The sequence below is a fragment of the Durio zibethinus genome, chromosome 2 (genome assembly GCF_047325235.1).
Source record: "Durio zibethinus cultivar Kanyao isolate XHJ-2024 chromosome 2, ASM4732523v1, whole genome shotgun sequence".
In the NCBI taxonomy this organism is placed as follows: domain Eukaryota; kingdom Viridiplantae; phylum Streptophyta; class Magnoliopsida; order Malvales; family Malvaceae; genus Durio; species Durio zibethinus.
In genome coordinates this window covers 15,346,588-15,372,562 of record NC_143163.1, presented here as the reverse complement: position 1 = coordinate 15,372,562, position 25,975 = coordinate 15,346,588, and the positions used below count along the sequence as shown (strand labels likewise).

The 25,975-nt window shown below is 41.5% G+C and overlaps 2 non-coding genes and 7 pseudogenes across 2 annotated transcripts; all 9 read right to left on the bottom strand.

Annotated features, from left to right (window-relative positions):
• Positions 1-3,061: 3,061 nt before the first annotated feature.
• Positions 3,062-4,050, bottom strand: LOC149520037 (25S ribosomal RNA; annotated as a pseudogene; the record flags this gene model as incomplete).
• Positions 4,051-10,398: 6,348 nt separating this feature from the next.
• Positions 10,399-12,152, bottom strand: LOC149520036 (25S ribosomal RNA; annotated as a pseudogene).
• A 251-nt stretch (positions 12,153-12,403) lies between these two features.
• On the bottom strand, positions 12,404-12,559 carry LOC149520035 (5.8S ribosomal RNA). The gene has a single exon (XR_016335217.1). It is a non-coding gene; the product is annotated as a 5.8S ribosomal RNA (ribosomal RNA).
• A 509-nt stretch (positions 12,560-13,068) lies between these two features.
• LOC149520034 (25S ribosomal RNA) lies at positions 13,069-14,666 on the bottom strand (annotated as a pseudogene).
• Positions 14,667-14,918: 252 nt separating this feature from the next.
• On the bottom strand, positions 14,919-15,074 carry LOC149520033 (5.8S ribosomal RNA). The gene has a single exon (XR_016335205.1). It is a non-coding gene; the product is annotated as a 5.8S ribosomal RNA (ribosomal RNA).
• A 118-nt stretch (positions 15,075-15,192) lies between these two features.
• LOC149520032 (18S ribosomal RNA) lies at positions 15,193-16,401 on the bottom strand (annotated as a pseudogene).
• Positions 16,402-19,038: 2,637 nt separating this feature from the next.
• On the bottom strand, positions 19,039-22,342 carry LOC149520031 (25S ribosomal RNA; annotated as a pseudogene).
• A 229-nt stretch (positions 22,343-22,571) lies between these two features.
• Positions 22,572-22,727, bottom strand: LOC149520030 (5.8S ribosomal RNA; annotated as a pseudogene).
• A 291-nt stretch (positions 22,728-23,018) lies between these two features.
• Positions 23,019-24,805, bottom strand: LOC149520029 (18S ribosomal RNA; annotated as a pseudogene).
• Between the last annotated feature and the right edge of the window lie 1,170 nt (positions 24,806-25,975).

The following is a 25,975-nucleotide window of genomic DNA, read 5'->3' as shown; positions in this document are numbered from 1 at the left end:
CTAAGGGTTTTCTCTAAGTTGAGAAACAGTGTTACTTTCAAAGGGATAGGGTTTGACAACTAGGGAGACCAGGCCATGAGGCCTACTGGAGGCTCAAGTCACAAGAAACTATTCTAGAATTATGGTATTGGCTATGATCATGACTCAAAAGGCTCAAGCATGGTGTTCAGTTTAACAAAATTGAGCCAACCCCAGGTGCAACCGCTAGTGAGCACTTATATGATTTACAAGCCATAAAAATGGCATTGGCATGGCAGAAATATGAACATGTGCCTGAACCCACCTATTTCTTAGTCGTGGTACATATGGTGCATGGCTTGGGCCCAAGATACCCTTGCGTAGTGCGTGACCTAGCATGTGCTATTGGTGTTTGAGGGAACTACCCACACAAAGGGCCAGCATGTGTCGATGGTAGTCAAAGCATGTGCCTAGAGCAAGGGCCAACATGTCCTAATGGAGGTCAAGGTATGTGCATATGTCATAGTCCACATGTTGGTCTAAGCCCAGCGGTTCTTTCTGAGTCAAGAAGTAGTTCTAGTTTTACTAGGACAAAGTTTGATGCTAAAGAGATTGGGCTTTGAGGCTGACTAAGGCTAAGGTCACTGCAAACTAGCCTAAAACAATGGTATTGGTAGGAATCAAGACTCTAGAGGCTTAAGTATAGTGTTCTAGTTTGGTAAAATGAAGCCAACCCTAGGTATGGGTGCTACTGAGCATTTATATGAATTTACAAGCCATAAAAATGGCATTGGCATAGTAAAAATTTAAAGATGTCCCTTAACCCACCTATCACCCGATCATAGTGTGTACGGTGTATGGTTCGAACCTAGGATACCCTTACATAGTGTGTAGCCTAGCATGTGCCAATGGTGTTTGAGGGAACTACCCATACAAAGGGCCAGCATGTATCGAGACCATAGGCCAATATGGCTCAATAGTGGTTAAGGCATGTCCATGTGTCATAGTCTACATGTTGGTCTAAGCTCAGAGGTTCTTTTTGAGTCGATGAGCTATTTTGATTATAAGGGGATAGGATCCAATAGCCAAAAGGGCCAGGCCTTGAGGCATATTAAAGGTCCAAGTCATAGGGAACTAGCCCAAAATAGGGGTATTAGTAGTGATCAAGACCCAAGAGGCTCAAGCACGGTGTTCAGGTTCCATAAAATTGAACCAACCCCATTTGTAGGCACAAGTGAACACTTATATAAATTTACAAGCAATAAAAATGGCATTGGCATGGCAGAACTATGAAGATGTGGCTAAACCCACATACTACCCAGTTATGGTATGCATAGTGCATGGCCCAGGCCTAAGATACCCTTGCATGGTGTGGAACCCAACATGTGTCGATGGCGTTTAAGGGAATTGCCTACATAAAGTGCCAGCATATGCCGATGGTGGTCGAAACATGTGCCAAGAGCAAGGACCAACATGACGCGATGATGGTAGAGGCATGTGCATGTGTCCTAGTTCACATGCTAGTCCAGGCATATGGGTTCTCTCTGAGTTAAGGAGTAGTTTCGGTTATAGTGGGATAGGGTTTGACAATGAAGGGGCCAAGCCTTAAGGCCTACTAAAGGCTCAAGTCATAGGGAACTAGCCTAGAACAGTAGTATGGGTAGTGATCAAGTCTCCAAAGGCTCAGGTGCAGTGTTTAGGTTTGACATAATTAAGTTAGGCCAAGGTATGGGCACTGCTGAGCGCTTATAAAAATTTACAAGCCATAAAAATGCCATTGGCACTGCAAAAATATGAAGATGTGCTTGAACCCACCTACTACCTAGCATGGTGCATATGGTGCATGGACCTAGCCCAGGATACCCTTATGTGGTGTATGACCCAATATGTGCTGATGGTGTTTAAAGGAACTACCCGCATAAGGGGCCAACATGTGCTAATAGTGGTTAAAGCATGTGTTGAGACCAAGGGCCAACATGCCCCAATAGTGGTTGAGCCATGTGTGTGTCTAATGGTCTACAAGCTAGTCCAGGCCTAGGGGTTTTTTCCAAGTCAAAGAGCATTTTCAATTTTAGGAGAACTGGGTTTGATAGCCAGGGGGACCAGGCCTTGAGGCCTACTACAAGCCCAGGTTGTGGGGAACTAGCCTAAAATAGTGGTATAGGCAATGATCAAGACTCCGAAGGCTCAAGCACGGTGTTTAAGTTTGACAGAATTGAGCTAATCCTAGGTGTAGGCATTGGTGAGCGATGTGTAAGCACATGGTCAGACCCAAGTACAGGCACTGATGATCAAGGTGTGGGCACATAGTCAGACCCAGGTGTGGGCATGCTGAACATAGTCTTGGAAGGATCATATTTGTGGACTTCTAAAAAGCTTAGAACTATAGCACAATCTTTGACAAGCTAGAATTATGATGAGCGCTTGAGTTCTACAAGCTAACTTGGGCACACAAAGTCAATTCCCTATCCAAGGCCATATAGAGTTTGGCTTATGACTGAAGCCCATGACATATAAATTAAGTGTCATTTCGTGCTAATGGCGATCAAAAGGTAGATAAGTGCCTTGGGTGGGAGGGTCATAGTACACATGGCACCTCAAATGTCAACATCAGTCAAAGAGGTGTCTGAGGCAATAACTTGCACCAAGGGTCGCTTTGTGCTGACGATGGTCAAGGTAAGCGCCCATTCAAACATCATCAGCATCTAGTGATGGTGTCTAAGCCAACATCCTACACAATAGGGTCAGCATCTATTAATTATGTCCAAGGAAAAAATGGGCTGACATCTATCGATGATGTTGGATGTGATTTCCCGCATGGCAATCTAAGGCTAGATGTGGTCATGGCATTCAAGGTAACAACCCGCACCAAGGGCCAATGTATGTTGATAAAGAACGAGACAAGTGCCTACACCAAGGGCGAGCCCATCCCTATCACAAATACCTAAGGCATTTGGTTGCCATTTACTTGGACACTCAAGGGAAGGATGCCATTATCTGACCAAATCAGATTCAATGGGGAACACCATTAGTCCCTAACCCCAAAAGGGTTTGGTGTAAAAAAAAATGAAGTGAGAGGGCTTCAATGGGTATGGGTGAGGATGAGTCAAAATGACAAAAGGCTGAATCTTAATAGATCATATAGTAAGGCCACTTTGCCACTTACAATAGCCCATTATGTATTTAAGTCATCTACAAAGGATTCTACCTGATGGTCACTAGGAATTAAGCTTTAAGGAGAACCATGCGGCTTATCCAAAACAAGGAATGCACTTACGACATGTGCCCTTGGGCCTCTATTGTGGGTCAACAATCGGGCAGTGGGTGCTGCATCATTTCTAGCTTGGATTTTAAATTAGAAGCATTCAGTCATAATCTAGTGCACAATAGCTTCATGCCACTAGTTTTTCAACCAAGCATGATGACCAATTGCGCGAATCAATGATTCCTATCATACTAGATTGACTTATTATTGCGATGCTGCCATTAGTATGGTAAAATTAACCTATCTCATGAAGGTCTAAACCTAGCTTACATTCCCTATTAGTGTGTGAACAATCCAACACTTGGTGAATTCTACTTCACAATGATAGGAAAGCCAACATTGAAGGATAAAAAAGCAATGTCACTATGAACGCTTGGTCGCCATAAGCTAATTATCCTTGTAGTAATTTTTTGGACACCTCTAACTTCAAATTTTAAAGGTCTAAAGGATCGATAGGTGATGTTTTCATGGATTGTATTCATACTACAAATCAAAATCAAATGAGCTTTTACTCTTTTGGTCCATACAAAATTCTATTCTCATTGAGCTCATCTTATGATGCCATATTATCTTTTAATAGATGTGCTGCCCCAACCAAACACTCCACTTGACAATGTCTTCCCCTGGATCGATTGACCAAGGCTAGCCTTAGGTCCAAAAGAAGGGGTCATGCCCCACCTTCAATTCATAAAATAAATAAAATAACATTAAAAGTAGTGGTATTTCAATTTTGCCCGAGGGCTTCCATTTATCTTACATCTATCAAGTCATTTTACAAAGTTAAACTAGAGTAAATCTTAACAGGGTGTTCTTTCCTCACTAATTCTACCAAGCCCATTCTCTTTATTATGGTTTCACTAGATAATAGGTAGGGATAGTGGGAATCTTGTTAATCCATTCATGCATGTCACTAATTAGATGATGAGGCATTTGGCTACCTTACGAGAGTCGTAGTTTTTCCTACCATTTACCCATACTTGGTTGAATTTCTTCACTTTAACATTTAGAGCATTGGGTAGAAATCACATTACGTGAGCATCTGTAGGTGCCACAAACTCCAGTCTTAAGCCAAGCTCTATATGACCTAAGACTAGGAATTCACTTTGTATGCCTAAGTTAGCCTATAAAAGTCAAGTGCACGTGCACAAAAAGAACACTAAAAGGTAGATTATGAAAGCTAAGAACACATAGAAATAGGTGGAATGCTCTATATACTTCTCAATGTTGGATGATACAAATGAGGGTGAAGTGGCCCTCTGATTATAGTTGAGGCCCCAACATTTTATGCTAGTTCCTAATATCAAGGAATTACATATTCTCATTCAAAATACAAGATTATATCCCTAATCCTAGAGATTGATTAGGTTTTCCTCTATTTTGGGCATATGATATAGCACCTCAAGGGAAGAGTCCTGTACCTTAATGCTTTTAGGTGGTTTTGGGCCTGCACCACTCTCTTAGGCCTTATTGGGTGCAGGGCGGGCATGTTGTTGGCTTGGTCTTAGTGTTGTGAGCAAGATTGACTATTAGGTAGGTGGTCTTGATATTGCTAACATGATCATTGTGTGAACCCTGGACTTTATCTCTAGTGCTTGAGCATTGGCCACTGGTGCACAGTCCTTAGCTTTTAGTGTACCCACCCAAGGTGTGACATTTTCCCCAATCTGATCTCACAATGCCTAGTCACATCTTCTATGTGGAATTGCCTGATTTGGTCTTAAAACTACCATAGGTCTTTAGCTAGTTCTCAACTAGCTTCATTATCTAGAAGCCCCTTCCATTGCACTAAGTACTCCTATCTTGGTTTATAACTTTACTGCCTTACAATGCAATCAGCAAGAATGCACTAGACCTCCTTCTCATATGAGGCCCCTTGCTCCTAATGGCATACACCTTGACTCTATCGGCCCTAGATCCCTTTGGTCCTCATAGAATGGCTTGAGCATGTTACATGGAAAATTGAGTGTACTTTTGGCTTTGGTGATATATCTAGCTTGTAGGCAACCTTGCCTACCTTTTTAAGAACTTTGAAAGGTCCTCTGTACTTCTGGACTAGGCCTTTATGCAAACTTTTGTTATGCATGATGGGGTGCAGCTTCACCAAGACCAAGTCTCTCATTTAAAACTATACATCCCTCATTTTTTAGTCTACCCACTTTTTGGACTTTTTTCACTACCCTGTGTAGATAGACTTCAGCTAGGTTTGCTTGCTCCTACCAAGCTTTGGCGAACCTAAATGCTATTGGGTTAGGCTCTATGTAACCTACTACAATCAAACTTGGTGTTAGCGATGGATGCCCTATCACGATCTTAAAAGGGCTTTGGCTCGTTGCTTCACTCCACTGTAGGTTATATGAGAACTAGGCGACATCAAGTAGCTTGGGCTAGTCCCATTATGTAGCACTCATGTAGTGCCATAGGTAGAGCCCTAATAGTCTATTTACTTATTCAATCTACTTATTAGTCTGAGGATGCATGCTGGTGAAAAAGTTCAAGTCAGACCCCAATAGCTTGAGCAACTCAGTCCATAGTTACCTTGTAAACTACCTATCTCGATCACTAACAATGGTCTATGGTACTCCCTAGGACTTCACCACATTTTTCAAGAACAAATGGGCTACCTCTTCAGCTGGGCATTCCTTGGTTGCTAGAATGAAAGTCTCATACTTAGAAAATCTATCCTCCACTACCATAATGCTCCTAAACCCATCCATATTAGGTAAACTGACTATGAAATCTAGAGTGACACTCTCCCATGGTTGCTTTAGTATAGGCAAAGGCTTTAAGAGATTGGCTAGTGGCTTGAGCTCTACCTTGTCTTGTTGGCACATAAGACACGTCTTACATAGGCCTTAACATCATCCCATATGTGTGGCTAGTAGTATCGATCCTCTAGTAAGGCTAAGGTACGGTGCACACCCGAGTGACCAGCCCACTTTGAATCATGGCACTCTTGCATCACCTCTCTGTGAAGTTTCCTATGCTATAACACAAACGACTAACCACCTTTAGTGCATAATAGATCATCCTACAACCAAAACCATCTAGTCTTACCTTGCTTGGCATGGTTGATGAGGGTTTTTGTAATGGGATCATGTGATAGCCCTTCTCTAATATATGGCACCAAGCTTTCTGGTTGATTGATGGCAGGAAGGCTTGCCTTTTAGTTGAGGGCATCAGCCACTATGTTTGCATGCCGAAGCTCGTACTCTAGTATAATCAAATTTTGTAAGGAAATCTTGCCAGCAAGCTTGCTTGGGGGATAGCTTCGTTTACATCTAGAAGTAGCTAGTTGTAACATTGTCAGTTTTGACCACAAACCTTGACCCTAACAAGTAGTGATACAAAATATGCAAGTAGTGCACTACTGCTATCATCTTATTTTCCTAGATTGTGTATCTGTGCTTGGTCTCATTTAACTTCTAGCTCTCAAATGCAATTGAATGATTTTTTTGCATTAGCATGCCCCCAATCACAAGGTTCGATACATTTGTATGCACTTCATATGGTTTCGCATGGTTTGGCAAGGCTAAGATTGGATCTTTTCGCATAATCGAGGCTTTAGTCCCACACTTTCCCCTTTTTGAGTATGTCATCAATGGTGTGGTGATGGATTAGTGGCCTTTGATAAAGCACTAGTAGTAGTTAACTAGCCCAAGGAATGATCTCAGCTCTGTGGCCTTGGTTGGCAGTTCCCACTTTGGAATTGCATAGACCTTACTGGCATCCATGTTAATCTTGTGACCACCCACTATATGGCTTAGGAATGATACCTTTTGCTAGGCAAAATTGGCACTTCTCCTTTTTTATGAACAATTGGTTTGTATGAAGACCTAGAACACTTGGCTTGAGTGGTCCATATGCTCGTCTAATATCTGGCTATAGATTATAATATCATCAAGATAAACCATAATGAAATGATCAAGGAATGGTTACAATACCTTGTCTATAAGAGTGCAAAATGTTGCTAGTGCATTGGTGAGTCTAAATGGCATGACCAAGAACTTGTAAGAGCTGTAATGGGTGACATAGGTGGCATTAGGCTCATCTCTCTCTATAATTCTGACATGGTAATATGCTAAGTACAAATCCTACTTGATGGACCACCTTTTGCCACCAAGTTGGTTGATCAAGTCAACAATGAGCGGGATAAGATACTTGTTCTTGATGGTCAGCTTTTTCAATGCCTAGTAGTTGACACACAACTACAAGGACCCATCATGCTTGCATTAGAATAGAACCAAGGCCCCATATAGGGCCTTAGATGGCTTAATGTAGCCAGAATCAATAAGCTCCCTGAGCTGCTTCTTCAACTTCTCCAATTATGGGATGATATTTGGTAAGGGGCCTTAGATGATGGCTTGGACTCTGGTACCAACTTGATCTTGTGGTGTACCTCTCTCTTGGGTGGCAACCTCTTAGGCAACTATGCAGGCATGATATTGCTAAAGGACTCCAACACTTTAAGCACTTCTAAAGGGGTGTCAAACTTTGGCTCATTAGGCTTATCATTCTTCAGGGTAGCCAAGAAAGTGTCTTTATTACTGCTCACCACCTTGGCAAATTGAATGGCCAACAACACATTGGCCTTAGGCCTAGACTCATTCCTCATTGGTATGAGGCATTGGCATTGTGCATCCATATTGCAAATGCAATTGGCAAAAGGCATAAGGAAGGCATTAATCTGAACAAGGAAATCTAAACCAACCACAAATTCATAATCATCTAAAGGTATTACCATAATGGTCTCCTTGCCCTTCCAATCTCTAAGTTAGAGCTCAACCCCATGTGCCACTCCAACGGTTAGTAACCCCTTAGAGTTTACTGTCTTGATGGTACCGGTCCTCTTGTGCACCTTTAGGCCAAGTTTCTAGGCTTCATCACTAGATATGAACAAATGTGAAGCTCCTATGTCCACCAAAGCATTCACTTTCTTACCTACAACTAATAGATCCATATACATCAGTCTTTTTGGCTTATAGCTCCCTTTACATTAAATTTTATTGAGCATAATTGAGCGAAGCTTTGTAATCTCCCTTTCTGGCTCTACATCTGACCCTTTATCTATGGCAACTAGCTTGCCCTTCTTGGTGTAGTCTTGTGCTACATGTGGCCCTCCACATAAGAAGCAAGAGATTGACTCTCAATTTCTTCTAGCCTTTTGTTTCCTTACTGGTGGCTTCCCCTAGCCATCCTTAGCCAAAGGGAATCGATTTCCATCTTTGGCTTGCTAGTTGCAATCTCTACCCCTAGACTATCACTCTTGGTCTCTTTTACCCTTACCTTTCCCCTTGGGCTTGGAAGACTCAAACTTGTTTTATGGCTTAATTCTACCAAGGGCTCAGTGGCGATCATGGCTTTGGCAAAATCATGAACTCCCCTTCTCTTTAGCTCATGCTTTACCTATGGCTTGAGTCCATTCATGAGGGCAAAAGACCCTTGGTCTCATTTAGATCTAAAATCTGCAACATCAATTTAGAGAACTTTTAGACATACTCCTGTATCTCCCCCTATTGAGTAATCTGACCTAATTTTGCCTACACCTCATCGTTGGAATACTTAGGGTAGAACTGCTCCCTGAATTCCTTTTGGAACTCCTCTTAGGTTCTAATCAAGGCACCTTTATGCCTCACACCATCATACCTACACATCCACCACAACAAGGCAACATCAATAAGATACATCAAGGTGGTGCTTAGCTTAATAGCATCATCTTGCATGCCTATGGCTTGAAAGTACCAGTCCATCCCCCATAGAAAGTTGTCCACTTCCTTAGTAGCCTTATTCCTTTTAAACTCCTTAGGCTTGGGGGCATCCACATGGTGCTTAGGCACTCTTGTGATCATGCCATTCCCAATGGCTATTTTGAAAGTACTAAGCTCCCCCTTGAGCTCTTCCTTCTCATTGTGCATGGTCTCAACCAAGGCCTTCAAGGTATTGTTCCTCTGGGTGAACACATCAATGGTCTAGTTTAGAGCAGCTTGCATCTCACCTTTGAGGACCTCCTCCATGGAGTCCAAATCCTCAATGTGAGTCTCTATCTCATCAAGTTTCTCCTTCACATCAGCCACTATCACTTCTACCTTGGACACCCGACCATCCATAGTAGACCAAATGTCTTTTGAACTTGCTTTCTTGCCCTTTCAGTGGCCTTGTTCCTAGGCCTCTGGCTATTGGCTAGCAACATCATTTTGAGATGCCATTTTCTTGAATTCCTTGAGTGTGACCCAAACACAACCTTCAAGCAAAGCTTGCTCCAATACCAATTATCACATGCCTTGGTTTTAAGCCAAGCTTTGTATGGCCCTAGAGTGGGAATTCAATCCATACGCCTAAGTCATCCTACAAAACTCAAGTGCGTGAGCCCAAAAACAACCCAAAAGGTATATTACAAAAGCTAAGAACACAAGAGAATAGTTGGAATGCTTTGTATATTTCTCAATGTTGGATGATACAAATGAGGTTGGGTTGGTTCTCTATTTATAGTTAAGCCCTTAGCACTGGTATGGTAGTTCCTAATATCAAGGGATTACATATTAAAAAAAAATACAAGATTATATCCCTAATCCTAAGGATTGACCTGGTCCTCTTTTATTTTGGGGATGCATTGCAGCACCTCTAGGGAAGAGTCTCGAACCTTGATGTTTATTAGGTAGTTTTGGGGTCGTACCACTCTCATGAGCCCTCTTAGGTGCAAAGCAAGCATGTTGCGAGCTTCGTCCTAGTGCTATGAGCATGATTGATTGTACGATGGGCAGTCTTGACGCTTCTAACATGATTATTGCATGAACCTGCCCAAGGTGTGACATAGGGACCAATATCTCTGGTGCTCGAGCATTTACCGTTGGTGTGCAGTCCTTAGCTTTTGGTGCACCCGCCCAAGGTGTGACATAAGGACCAACATAATGCTTTGTTTTAATTAAACAGTTGGATTCTCCTTGTTTGCACTTTTGAGTTGACTATTCATTGCTCAAGGAAGGCCCTAGAGGGAGCCATTCTCGTCTATCCCTCAACTAACAAATAATGACTTGTTCTCACTATAAGGTAGCTTGAGCAGTGCACCAATAGCTGATGGGTTTAGGATTGGGACCCCTATGCCTAGCCTTCAGAGCCAATCATTTTTCCCTAGGTTATAGATTCATTTTATTGACTTTCCTTGCCTACATTGTTCCATCGAATAGAACTTGTTCACCATAGAGACCTAATATGGTTATGAGTATGACTAAGCATGCATGGCACTTGGTCTTTTGAATTTTCAAGGGCCAATGAGGGCACACTAGACATCATGCAACATGCGATGCTCTTACGACCGCTGGAACCTACATTTGGCTAAGCTTTTTGTAGGGTGGGTAGGTCGTTAAATATAAAAGATAACTCTTCTTGAGGACCTTATCGACATCTCCAGACTCCTTAACATTGCCATCAACTGCCACATCCTGGTTCAAGAATTTTAACCTAATTCCCTTTTGAAGCTCATGCTAGATGATTTATCGGACAAGCTTTCCTTATCTTTTAGGAATGACTAACCTATGTGCAAGTGTCGTTCACATGCAACCTTTCCTTTCTTTAGCCTTCAAAGTTCTCTTTTGAATATTTGCTACTACCACTAAGATTTGTATCAACAGCTGCTTCACCTAGGCTCGTACCCTACAACCATCACACCCTCCTACTCATAGGGGCTTAGCCCTTACCCTAATGGCCTAGTATGGGTCGCATGCTTAAGCACCATCCATATTTAGGGCTAGTTGATTTGGAAGGTGAGTTGTTACACACTCTTTAGCAAATTTTGACTTCCATAACCATGACCTTGCTATCTTAATCGCCCAATACACTTTGTGGGTTCTAGGTTAGCGCATAGTTAGGCACCATAACCTGACTTCTGGTTTATCTTGCATTGCTAATTTTGCTTATAAAAAATGGCCCACCTAGAGCTCTCAATTCTATGGTGTAGCTCAACAAAGTAGTCATGTCATCCTACCTATTTAAAGTTTATGAATAGGATAAAGGCATTGTGCCTCTGATGCCTCTAATCATTGGTTTTACCCAATAGAACTCGCTAAGGGCTCTAACTATCCTAAGGGAAAGTTTGGAGTGAACTAGCTACTAGATGGTTCAATTAGTCTTTCACAACTATACCCAAGTCAGATGAATGATTTGCACATCAATATTGCTATGGGCCTCATCTAGAATTTCCTCCTCTACCAAAATTTCCATTGGCTTCACCCTACTCAGGCATTGTTTACCATCTTTTGGGTTCTAATAGGCATGCTCACACTCGAACCCTTCTTAGAAGATTAAAGTCAATTGGTGGTGCACCGCGAGGGATCTTGCCAATTAGCTTCCTTGCATCTTATGAGTTTCCCAACCCATGACTCACACACATGTTAGACTCTTTGGTCCATATTTCAAGACAAGCTTGATGGGGAACCTGTAGGCCACTATCAAGACCCATGTCAATCTATGCTTCAAGCCAATTAAAGGATCGGCTCTTGTTGTTCCACATCCAACTAGAGCATATCATCAGCCCTTATTTATTTTCCTTTTGAAAATTTTAAACACTCTTTAACTCTTTTCAAAGTTATTTTCATTTTTTCCTTATGACACTTATTCATTATAGGTTTCTTACCTGTATTCAACCTTGGATGGAATTTATCACTTGATTGGGGTTGCATTCCCAAACAGCCAAACTCGTAAATAGTGTACCGTGGTGTGATAGGACCCAACCACAATGGGGCTTTCACCTTTTCTAATGCCTCTTTCTACGTGACTTGGGCCTAGTTTGCCATTGAGGACGCTTCTCCATACTACAATTCAGATGTTGAGGGTGCTCGATTCTCAAGTAGGGCTATTCTTGGTTCACTTATCGTTACTTGGAAAATCTTGCTGAGTTTTTTTTCCTCCACATATTGATATGCTTAAACTCAATGGGTATTCCCACTTGACATGAGGTTATGATGCAAGTATCAATCGAGCAATGCAGGGGGTCTGATGGGGTCCAGTGGACAATGAGCACATGTCACTAGAGATGCAGCATGCAATAAACTTTAACACCAATAGTCACAACGCAATCATTGCTAGGGACTCACTTTTGGGCCAACCATGATCGATAAGGTCATGGGAGGCCTTTTTTACCCCTTCACCTGGAGCCCTATCGACAAGGGGTTTGGGGGCAACAATGCATGATACCCAGGCAAGCATGCCCCCAACCTAATGGCTTGGGATGCAACTTGCATTCAAAGACTCAATGGTTAACAAGATTTTGCAATTCACACCAAGTATTGCATTTCACTATGTTATTCATCGATACAAGAGCTGAGATATCCATTGCTGAGAGTCATTGATGGCAAATGTGTGTTTTCTCATTTCAATTCCTTAGTGTGATTCACATCGAGGGTTTGTTGTTTGGCTATAGGCGATGATGTCAATTGTTTTATCTACTCAAGAGGCAGAATAAAGCAACCATCACATATGCTTAGGGCCAAATTTATGGGCTTGGTTGAATTTTTTCACTTTAACATTCAATGCACTAGCCAAAAATCATATTGTATGAACATCCGTAGGGGCTATCAAAATGTTTTATTTTAATTAAACAATCAGATTTCCTTTGTTCATATCAGTTCTAAGTTAACTATTCATCATCTAGGGAAAGCCCCCGAGGGAGCCGTTCCCAATCCATCCCCTAGTTGGCATGTAGTGACCTATTTTCATTATAGAAGTAGCTCAAGCAATGCACTAATAGTTGATGGGTTTGGGACTAGGACCCTAGTACCTAGCCCTTAGAGCCAATCTTTTTCTTGAGGTTATGAAACCATTTTGTCGACCTCCCTTGCCTATATTGTTCCATTGACCCGAATCTATTCACTTCAAAGGCCTGATGTGGTTATGAGAATGATAGGGTGTGGAAGGCACTCAAGCTTTTAGATTTTCAATAGCCACCGGGGGTGCACCGAACACTACATGATGTATAGTGCTCTTCTAGCTACTATACCCTACCTTTGGTTAAGCCATTTCCAAGGTGGACAGGCTACTAAATAAAAAAGTTATCTTTTTCTAAGGCCCCCATCAACATCTTCGAACTCCCTAATGTTGCTATCAATTACCATATCTCAGTTTAAGAATTTTACAACAATTATCATGCCTTTATACTTCTTGGGGCCTTGCCCTTGCCCTGACATCCGGGTATAGGTCACCTGCTTATACACTATCTATATTTAGGGCTAGTTGATTTTGTAGGTGAGTTGTTACACACTCCTTAGTAGATTTTGACTTCCATGACCACCATCCTGCTGTTTTAATTGACCAACACCTTTTATGGGTTCTAGGTTACTATGCAATAAGGCACTATAACTTGACTTTCGATTCATCATGCATCACCAGTTTTGCTTATAAAAGATGGCCCACTTGGAGCTCTCGATTCCATGGCATGGCTCAACGAAGTAGCCATGCCATGTTACCTATTTGTTTGAGAATAGGTCAAAGATAGTGTACCCTTGATGGCTCTAATCATTGGCTTTACATGATAGAACTCACTAAAGGTTGCAGCTATCCTAAGGGAAACTTCAGAGGGTACTAGCTACTAGACAGTTTGATTAGTCTTTCACCCTATACCCAAGTCAAATGAATGATTTGCATGTTAGTATTGTTGTGGGCCTCTATCAGAGTTTCCTCTAGCTTTGCCCTGCTCAGGCATAGTTTGCCATCTTTCGTGTCTCGACAAGCATGCTTACACTCGAATCTTTGTCAAAAGTTAAAGTTAGTTAGCGGTGCACTAGTGAGGGATCCCACCAATCACTTTCCTTATGCTTTACGAATTTCTTAGCCCATTAACTTTCACACATGTTAGACTTCTTGGTCCATGTTTCAAGATGGGCCAGATGGAAAGCCTACAGGATAATGTCAGGAGCACGTGGGTGCCAAAGCATATTGAGAATATGCATTTGCATTCGATGATCATGGCAATGATGTCTCTACTGGTATATCAAAAGCTTGAGCTTTAGCTACCATTGCTACCCATGTTAATCCATGCCTCGAGTTGATCAGTGGACCAGGTCTCACCATTTCCTATTCGATCAGGGCACATCATCAGCCCCTATCTGATTCCCTCTTGATAATTTCAAGCACTCTTTGACTTTCTTTTCAAAGTTTTTTTCATTTTTCCCTTGCAATACTTGTTCACTCTACCTAATTAGGGCTCATTCCCAAACAACTTGACTCACAAATAACGCCTCATGGTGTGATAGGGTCTAGGCATACACCCTCTTCAAAGCCTCTTTCCAAAGGACTTGGACTTGGTTCGCTATTGAGGATGCTTTTCTAGACTACAATTTGGATGCTAAGGGCACCTGATTCTCAAGCTTGACTCTTTTCAATTCACTTAACCTTACTAAGGGAATCATAGCAAGTTTATTTTCCTTTGCTTATTAACATGCTTAAACTCAGCAGGTAATCTCACTCAACCTAAGGTCATGATTTTAGCATTGACCGAGTGATGCATGGGGTCTGATGGGTCCAGATTGACAATAACCATGCATCAATAGGTGTTAAGGCACGTAGTGAGCTTTACCACTAATGAATATATCAGTATCATTACCGGGGACTCACTTTTAGGCTAACCACGATCGACAAGATCATGAAATGCCATTTTCCACCTCCATCATGGAGCTCAATAGGCAAGGGGTTGGAGGTATTACGATGTTGACACCTAGGTAGGCATGCCCTTGGCCTAATGGCTTGGGGAGTAACTTGCATTCAAAGACTTAATGGTTCATGGGATTTTACAATTCACACTAAGTATCACATTTTGCTACATTCTCCATTGATGCGAGAGCCAAGATATCCATTGTTGAAAGGTGGAACGAAGCAATCATTATGTACGCTTGAGGTTGGAAGGGGCTTGGGGCATGAAGGCACCCTAACCCCCTCGATGTTTCATTAACGTATTCATGGGTCATTCGTTGAACTAGTTTTGACAGTAATCCTTCTGCAAGTTCACCTACATAAACCTTATTATGACTTCTCCTTCCTTCAAATGATAAGGTTCAATGAACTTCTCACAATGTCATGGGAACTGAACTATCCATGTCATCATGATCCAAACACTTCATTGAACCATTTAACCAGAATGAGCAATGGGTAGTGTGTACAAAAGGCATGGATGTAGTCAATGTGAGTTGATGACACACATTTACTAGGAATTCCTCATTGAAGACCAACAATTGCAATGATTTATCCCCATCATGATGAAATTTCAAAGATTACCCAAGCTTGTTAGCAAGGCTATAAACTCGTTAAATATATTAGTGTAGTTCGTGTGCAGCTTAGAACATCTAAGAGTATGACAGGCATGTTATTACCTCGATCTTTCTTGGCCTAAGTAGCCATAGTCCCTCTAAGATGCTAGTCATGAAGGATCACCTCTGTGTAGCTAGTTAGTAGGCTGAGGTCTCATTCATTAACAAAATTAACTAGATAAATCTCTCTACCAACTAGGAATGACCATCCACTTCCACCTATAGAATCAAGAAAGAGCTCTCAGTTTGTCAATCCTTACTATGTCTAGACCTAGTAAGTTTCCCCATGTTGAGTGAAATTAAGCTGTAGGCTCCACTCTTGGTGGTGCCTTTCTATCAATTCCTTTAAGTTTCAACCTTGCAACCATATTCCACCTAGAATGTAAAGACTTTGATTTCTCATAAGGTGTTGGTGAAGTCCTAAAAGTAACATCCACCTATCCCTATTCAGCATCGTTTATGGTTGAGACTAAGATGGTATCTGATCCTCTTCGAGCCCTCAACTTTTGTCCTTAATTAATGAAAACATCCTTGGCAAATGTTTTATAGTTGTTCATCTTTCATAAATCCAAGAATTTCACCTCTAACTATGAAATATGAATGCCCTTGACTGTCACTTTTAATCATTACTCTATTCATGAAGGCCAATACAATAGGACCAAAATCCTATAATGTTATCCCATGCTAATGTATATACGCATAGGCCTACTTTGTGCACTTGAATTTCATCAAAGTAACAATAATGGAGGAATGACTTGGCCAATTAAGGCCATTGCCCAATTCATGGACTTGTTCCTAGGGTCTTAGGTATCATCAATTGCATGCATGCACAGGCTTGGCTAGGCTAAGGCCTTTTTAGGTTTGATAAGAATGGACCACGAGGTTGTAAAATGCTTGAAAAACTTGGCCACACCAAGCCCATGACCATAGCTATTGCTTACACCACCCCAAGGATTCTTTGCCTAACTTAGGGACTTGGTCTTGAGGTATGGGGTAGCATCAGCCATAAGCACAAGCTTAAGCTTAACCTTTTCTAAGTGCACACTAATCAGTCAAGACCATGGGCTCTTGTAGGTCATTAGAGAAACCAGTATTCAAACAACATGGCTAGAAGGCATGTATGGCTTGGATTTTACCTTGGGAACGTTGCCATGGATGTACACAATGAAAGGCCCATCATGCACACCTACTCCCCCCGTAAGGGGGAAGGGGGCACTCGGATAACCACCCCCTAAAGTGCATAATAGATTTTATAGATTTGCTAGTAGTAGATATTAAAGTGTTTAAAATGGGGACATTTTTTTCAAATGAGCATATCCTACACCAAGGGTTTGTAGGCGCCAGTGGTGGTTAATGCATGTGCCCACACCAAGGCCCAACATGTGCCAAACATGTTCGAGACAAATGCCCTGCAGCAAAGGTTGGCATGTGTCGATGGTGTTTGAGGTAACTGCTTACCCAAAAAAACATCTTCTTTCGATGCTAATCGAGGTATGTGCATTTACTAGGGGCTAGCATGTGTCGATGGTGGTCAAGGTAAGTGCCCATACCAAAGGCTAGCTTATGTCGATAGTGGTTAAGGCAAGTGCTTGTACCAAAGGCTAGCTTGTATCGATGATGGACAAGGCATATGCCCGTACCATGCACCATCAAGTACCTGCACCATGCGTTATCTTATGCCAATGATGGTTGAGGCCTTGGCCTAAGTTTGATTTAGGGCTATGGTGCACATGCTGGGCTTGAGCATGTGCTGATGCTACATTTTTTTAGCTAGGGCACCATCATTGAAGAATCGTCAAAGAACCTGACTAGTGGCATTGGGGGTTTTAGTGATTGGGGCAAGCGTTAGAAGGTGTGCACACATTATATGCAATAGGTGCTGGTCCTTCTCCCTTATTTTGGCCCCTATCCCTCAAGCAACCTTGACTACTCATACCTCTTTAAAGAGTATAAGAGCTTTTATAGGTTTGCAGCTAGTAGCCATTAAAGCGTTTGAAATGGGGATGATTTTTTCAAATGGCCATAAGATCTTTTACATTTTGATTTTTAGCTAAATTTTTTTATGGATGCCAACAAAAATACAAGGATCACATATGCTAAATTTGAGGCCAAAACTCATATAAAAATTTCAATTCTTGAATTGTGAAAAATTTTAGAAATCGTAAGAAATAAAAGAACAAATCATCTTGCCATGAAAATTCATAAGAAGGCTTAGGGGACCATTATATGAATTCACAAGCCATAAAAATGGCATTGGCATAGCAGAAATATTAAGATGTGCCTAAACCTACCTATTACCCAAACATGGTATGCATGGTGTATGGCCCGAGCCTAAGATACCCTCGCATGGTATGTGACTTAGCATGAGCTGATGGTGGTCGAGGGAACTACCCATAGAAAGGGCCAAAATGTGCCAATGGTGGTCAAAGCTTGTGCTAAGACCACGGGCCAACACGTCTCAATGGTGGTCAATGAATGTGCATGTATCATGGTCCACAAGCTAATCCAGGCCAAAGGGTTCTCTCTAAGTTGAGAAGCAATTCCAGTTCTAATGGGATGGAGTTTGATGGTAAAAAAAATAGGCCTTGAGGCCTATTACAGGTGTAGGTCGCATGGAACTAGCGCAGAATAGTAGTATGGGCTATGATCAAGACTCTAAAGGCTCAAGCATGGTGTTTAGGTTTAGCATAATTGAGCAAGGCCCAAATGTGAGCATTGGTGAGTGATACACAAGCACACAGTCAGACTCAGGTGTGAGCATGCTAAAAAACAATCATGGGAGGGTTAAATTTGTGGGCTTTTAGAAGGCCAAGTACTACAGCATAATCTTTAACAAGCTAGAATTATGATGAGCACTTGAGTTTTGTAGGCTGACTTAAACACACAAAGTCAATTCCCTATCCAAGGCCATACAAAATTTGGCTTAAGAACAAAGCTCGTGATACATGCATAGAGCATCACTGTGTCAATGGTGATGAAGGGGTAGACAAATGCCTTGGGAGGGAGAGTCACGGTACACATGCTTACCAAGTGTTAGCATCTATCAAAGAGGTGTCCGAGGACCCATGCCGAGGGCTCGCTTATGCCAATGGTGGTCGAGGCAAGTGCTCGCTAAAACATCACCAGCATTTGGCGATGGTGTCTATGGCAACATCTCACATAAAGAAGTTAGCATCTGCTAACAGTGTCTGAGGCAAGAATGGGTCACTGCCTATCGATGATGTTGTATGCAATTTCCTATGTAGCAACAAAGGGTTAGATGCAGTCAATGGTGTTTGAGACAACAACTTGCATCGACGACTGGCTTGTGCCGGTGAAGATCGAGGCAAGTGTTCACATTGAGGGTGAGCCCATCTTTGTAACAAATATCGAGGGCATTTGGTTGTCCATTACTTGGATGCCTAAGGGAAGGATGTCATCACCCAACCAAATTGGTTGCAATGGGGAACACCATTCATCGCTAACCCCAGAGGGCAGCGATGTAATAAAATGAAGTGAAAGGCTTTAGTTTGTGTTGGGGGGAAGACAAATCGAAGTGACAAAGGGTTTATCTCAGTGGATTATGGCAACAAGGCTACTTTACCACTTACAATACCCTGTCACATATTTAAGTCATCTATAAAGGATTGTACCTACTGCTCGATGGGAATTAAGCTCCAAGGAGGCCTGTGCGACTTGTTCATCATAGGGGCTACACCTATAATAGATTCCTTGGGACCATGGGCCCCTACTATGGGTTAGCAATTGGGCTACGGGCATATGCATTGCTTCTAGCTTAGATTTTAACTTAGAGGCTTATAGTCATAATCCAGTGCATGGTAGTGTCGCACCACTAGATTTTCAACCAAGTGCGATGACCATTGTGCGAACCAATAGTTCCTCTTATACTAGGTTGAATTACTATTATGGCGCTAACATCAGTAGGGTAAAACTAACCTGTCTTATAATGATCTAAACCTAGCTCACATTCTTTATTAGTGGGTGAACAATCCAACACTTGGTGAATTTTGGTTCACAATGATAGGAAAAGTTGACATTGAAGGATCAAAAAGCAATGTTGCTATGAACACTTGGCTACCTTTTCTGACACCTCTAGCATCAAATTTCAGAGGTTTAAAGGATCAATAGGCCACACTTTCATGGTTTGTATTTGTACTAGAAATTAGAATCAAATGAGCTTTTACCTTTTCATTTCACACGAGATTTCTATTCTTGTTGAGCTCATCTTTGGACACCTACATCATCTTTTAATAGATGTGCCACCCTAGCCAAACTCCCCACCTGACAATGTTTTTTGCCTAAATCAATTGATGAAGGCTGGCCTTGGGTCCAAAAGAAGGGGTCTTGCCTCACCTATTATTCATGGAATATGTAAAATAATGTTAAAAGTAATGGTGTTTCAATTTCACCCAAGGGCTCCCACTTATCCTATAGCTCTCAAGTTATTTCATAAAGTCAGACTAGAGTCAAGCTTAATAGGGTCTTCTTTCCTCTCTAATTCCACGAAACCCATTCCTTTGGCTGTGGTTTTGGTATATAGTAGATAGAGATAGTGGGAATTTGGTTAATCTATTAATGTGCACACTAATTAGAGATGAGGCATTTAGGTACTTTAAGAGTGTCATAGTTACTCCTATCATTTACCTCCGCTTGGTCAAATTTCTTCACTTTGACATTTAGAGTGCTGAGCAAAAATCACATTGCGTAAGAATCAATAGGGACCATTACGACACTTTGTTTTAATTAAAGAATCAGATTCCCTTTATCCATACCTATTTTGAGTCAAATTGTTCATCATCTAAGAAAGGCCCTTGAAAGAGCTATTCCCAGTCCATCCCCTAGCCTAATAGGGTGATTGCTCTCACCATAAAAGTAGCTTAAGTAATGCACTGAAAGCCAATGGGTTCAGGACTAGGACCCTTATACCTAGCCATCAGAACTAATCCTTTTCTCGAGGTTATGGATCCATTTTGCCAACTTCCTTTGTCTATATTGTTCCATCGACCAAAAGCTATTCACCTTGGTGACCTGATGCATTTATGAGTACGACCAAGCATAAATAACACTCGATCCTCTAAATTTTTAAGGGCCATCAGGGGTGCACCGAGCACGACATAATGTGCGATACTCTTTCGATTATTGGACCCTACCTCTAATTAAGCTGTTTCCAAGGTGGGCAAGCCATTAAATAGAAAAGATACATCTTCCTAAAGCCTCTACTGATGTCTTTGGACTCTTTAATGCTAACGTCAACTGTCATATCTTAATTCAAGAATTTTAACCCAATTACCTTTCAAAACTCACATCAGTCATGCTGTCGAATGGGCTTCCCCCATGTCTTAAGATCAACTAACCTATGTGCAAGTGTCATTCACATGAAACCTTTCCGCTCTTTGCCTTTAAAGTTCTCATTTGAATATTTGGTACTACCACCAAGATTTATATTGATAGCCACTCCTTCTAGGCTCACACCCTAAGTTTTATGGTGATCATCATGCCTTCTTATTTATAGAGGCTTCATCCTTGCCCTAATGATGAGGAATGGGTCAGTGCTTAATTGCCATCTATTTTTTAGGCTAGTTGATTTGGCAGGTGAGTTATTACACACTACTTAGTGGATTTTGACATCCATGACTATCGTCTTACTGTCTTAATTGACCAACACCCTTTGTGGGTTCTAATTTAGCATTATTGGGACTGTAACCTAGCTTTCAGTTCATCATACATTGTTAGTTTTGTTTACCAAAAAGGCCTACTTGGAGCTCTCAATTCCATGGCGTGCCTTAATGAACCATTTACCCATCCTACCTATTTAAAGTTTGAGAATAGGTCGAGGGTGTTGTGCCCCCGATGCCTCTAATCATTGGTTTTACTCGATAGAACTCACTAAAGGCTCTAACTATCTTAAAGGAAACTTTGGAGGTAACTAGCTACTATATGGTTTGATTAGTCTATCACCCTTATACCTAAGTCAAACAAATGATTTGCACGTAGGTATTGCTATGAGCCTCCACCAGAGTTTCCTCTGGCTTTAACCCACTCAAGCATAGTTTACCATATTTTGAGTCCTGATAGGCATGCTTGCACTTGAACACTTTGAAAAAGATGAAGGTCGATTAATGGTGCACCCATAAGGGATCCTGCCAATCAGCTTCCTTGTGCCTTATGGATTTCCTAGCCTATTGAATTGCACACATGTTGGACTATTTGGTCTGTGTTTCATAATGGGTTGGATGGAGAGCCCGTAAGTTGATGCCGTGAGCATGCAAGTGCCAAGGCATGTCAAGACAGCATGTGCTACATTCCACAATCATAGTGACAATGTCTCTATAGGCATATTGAAACCCCAAGCTAATCGGTAAACTAGCTTTCACAGTTTCCCATCTTATTGGGGTGCAGTGTTGGCCCCCATCAATTTTTTTTAATAATTTCAAGCACTTTTCAACTATTTTTCAAACTTCTTTTCATATTTCCCTTGTAGTACTTGTTCGCTATCGATCTTTAACACATATTCAGCCTTGGATAGAATTTACTACCCAATTGGAGTTGTATTCCTAAACAACTCGACTCTCATACAGCACTATGTGGTACGATAGTGTCCAAGCCCAATGGGGCTTCACCCTCTTTGATGCCTTTTTTTAGGGTACTAGGGTCTGGTCTGCCACTAAGGATACTTTTGCATATTACAATTTGAACGTCGGGGGCCTAACTATCAAGCTAGGCTATTCTTGGTTCACTCACTATTACTAGGGGAATCCTAGTAAGTTTCTTTTTCTCTGCTTATTGATATTCTCAAACTCATCGAGTAATCTCACTTGACCTGGTGTTGTGAAGCAAGCATTGACCAAGTGATGCGAGGGGTTTGATAGGGTCTTGATGGACAATGAGCATGTGTCACTGGAGACGAGGCATTCAATGAGCTTGACCCCTGATGGTCATGGCGCTATCATTGCCGAGGACTCACATTTGGGCTAACCACAACCAACAAGATCATAGGAGGCAATCTTCTGCCCCCTCACCTAAAGCCTGATGGGTGTGGGGTTGAGGGGAGATGATGATGACACCTTGGTAGGAGTGGCCTCAGCCTAATGGCTTGGAGCATAACTTGCATTCAAAGACTTGATGGTTCACAGGATTCTATAATTCACACCAAGTATCATATTTCACTACGTTCTTTATTGATGCAAGAGCTAAGATATCTATTGCTAAGAGTCTTTTTGGTTTTTCATGACAAAAGAAGCCACAATGCCACCCATACACACACTACAAATGGGATGGCAATATCACATGCACTCTTTTTCATTCTAGTTCATTGGCGCGATTCATGTTAAGGTTTCGTTCTTTAACCACGGGCAATGATGCTGATCATTTCATCTACTTAAGAGGTAGAACAAAGTGACTATTGAAGGTGTTTAGGGTCAAAAGGGGCTTGAGGCACGGAAGCACCCTTGCCCCTTTGGTGTTTCATTAACGTGTTCGCAAGTCATTTGTTGAGCTAGTGTTGACACTGATCATTTTGTATGTTCATCTACAAAAACCTTGTTACAACTTTTCCTTACTCTAAATGATAAGGTTTAGTGGACTTCTCATGATGTCGCAGGTAGTGAGACATCCACATCACCATAATCTAAACACTTCACTAGACCATTCAATTGGTAAGAATGATAGGTGGTGGGTATAAACAGTAAGGATGTAGTCAATGTGAGTTGATAACTTATGCTTACTAGGATTTCCTTATTGAAGACCAACAATTGCAATGATCTATCCCCATCATGATGAAATTTCAAAAATTACCCAAGCCTATTAGCCAAGGCTATAGATTCATTGAATAAATCAGTGTAGTGCACGTATAGCCTAAAACATCTAAGGGCATCACAAACCTGTTATTACCACAAACTTTCTTACCCTAAGTGGCCATAGTCCCTCTAAGAAACTAGCCATGAAAGATCACCTTTGTGTAGCTAGTTAGTAGGTTGGGGTCTCATTCATTAACAAAATTGACCAGGCAAATCGCTCTACCAACTAATAATGGCCATGCACCATGGCCCATAAAATCAAGAAAGAGCTCTCAGTCTATCAATCCTTACTATATCTAAACCCAGTAAGTTTCCCCATGTTGAGTCAAATTAAGCCATGGGCTCCATTCCTAGTGGTGCCCATCTATCAATTCCTTTAAGTTTTAGCCTTGCTACCATACTCCCCCTAGAACCCAAAGGCTTTGATTTGTCATAAGGTGCTAACAAAGTCCTAAAAGTAACATTCATCGATCCCTGGTTGGCATCGTTTATGGTTAAGACTAAGATGATATCTGATAATGCACCCAAAAATTTACCCTTGATTAATGAAAACATCCTTAGTAAATGCTTTCGTAGTTATTTGTCTTTCCTAAATCCAAGAATTTTACTTCTGACTATGAATGCCCTCAACTATCCATGTTAATCATTACTCTGATCCCAAAGGCCAACACAATAGGATCGAAATCCTATGATGTTATCCTGTGCTAATGTATACAACCGTAGGCCTACTTTGACCACTTTAATTTCTTCAAAATAATAGCAAAGGAACAACTCAACCAATTATGGCCAAGAGCGCATCACTGGCAATAGGGATGAGTAGATTGGTGCTCATCATAAGGTAGACAAAATAACCCAATCCTATTTCCAACTACTAGTTTTTTAACTATAACAACTTAAATATACACTATTGGAGTTGGAAATTATAGTCTTGATGGCACTAGACTTGCCCTCTAATCCATTAAGAGATTTAGATTATACTTATTCAAATTACCAGACTCATAAAACTTGGTATTATTTTTTATTATCACTGCCTCCTTGTGTCAAGATTAGGTAATTTGCATGCCTACTGCCTTCCTTGGATGTGGTAGCCATTTCTCAAGATCCTTCTTCAAAATCAAACCCTAATTCTCTATCACCTATCACCACTATAGTAGGCTATTATCCTACCATTGGAAGTTGATAGGGTAGAAATTTGAATCACACATCACTGACAAAATGGCCATACGATCTATCAAGTTATCATGAATCATCAGAGTAAGGGGCAAAGCCAACATCGACCTTTTATCAAATAAATGCATCCTTTCCAAAAGTTAGGGTTTGTTGCACGTATTAGCACTAGAATTACTATGGCTATCCAAGTAATAGATACCATCAAACAAGCTATAACTGATTTAATGAGCCATTTGCAATTTCACAGTAGAAATTAGTTCATACTTACATATGCATAGCTTAATCTTTGAGACAAGCATATGATTACCTACAAGATCAACTAGGTAGTATTCTTTTGGGACATTGGCACCTCATTGGCCTCAATGCACCAACTGAATGGTGGAGAAAGCCAACATGGATCACAAGTATCATGTGTATTAAGCACGTAAAATGCATTGCATTGAATGAACAAAGATCGAGGACTTGTGCCCATAAAATGTTCTGCATCCAAGAGCATGAACAAACATCAGTGCATCAATGCGGCCACAGCGGTTTGGGTGCCACACTTGGGACATGGGGCATGATTGAAGTCTGACCCGTAGCCCCTAATGACACAAGGTGGATGAAGGATGGCTAGACATCCAGTTTCCATCAATTTTGGTATGTAACATAGGATCTTAATCACACTCCCTAGGTATAATGACCATATAGGGGGAGATTGAAAAGGATAATGGGTCAACAGTTTGATGCATCAAGCATGGAGCCTACCAACACACACAATCATAGCACTACTAATATGCCCATTGCATATAAGTGGCAACATCCGCTTACACCAGTCCATAACCCACCCAATCAATTACTCGACAAGCAAGCAAAAAAAATGATGCACGAGGCCATGCCACAACTGCTTGGCATGGGAAAAACACAAGCAAGGGCTTTGAGACAACCCCTGCTATCTAACAGGCAACAATGGCATAACACCACCAATGCTTGGTTTGGTTGGGACCTCACATACAAACTCTGCTATCACCAACCTAGGGGTACATTATCGAATTCAAGAACTTGTTCCAAGGGTCTTGGGTAGCATTAACTGTATGCATGGGCTAGGCAAGACCAAAGGTCTTTTGGGGTTAATGAGAAGGGACCACAAGACTACCAAATACCTAAAAAATTTGGTTAGACCAAGCCCGTGACCACAGCTTCTGCTTATGCCACCCCAAGAAGCCATTGCTCAATTTAAGGACTTGGTATTATGGTATAGAATAGCATCAGTTACAAGCACAGGCTTGATGCCAACCAGTCGGGCCATAGGCTTCTATGGGATATTGGAGTAACCAATCTTTGGATAACACAGCTAGAAGGCATGCATGACTTGGATTTTACCCCAGGGATGTTGCCATGATGTACGTAATGAGAGGCCCATCACGTGCACCTACTTCCCCCATGGGAAGAAGGGGGTACCTAGATAATCACCTCTTAAATAATATAAGAGATTTTATATATATGCTAGTAGTGGA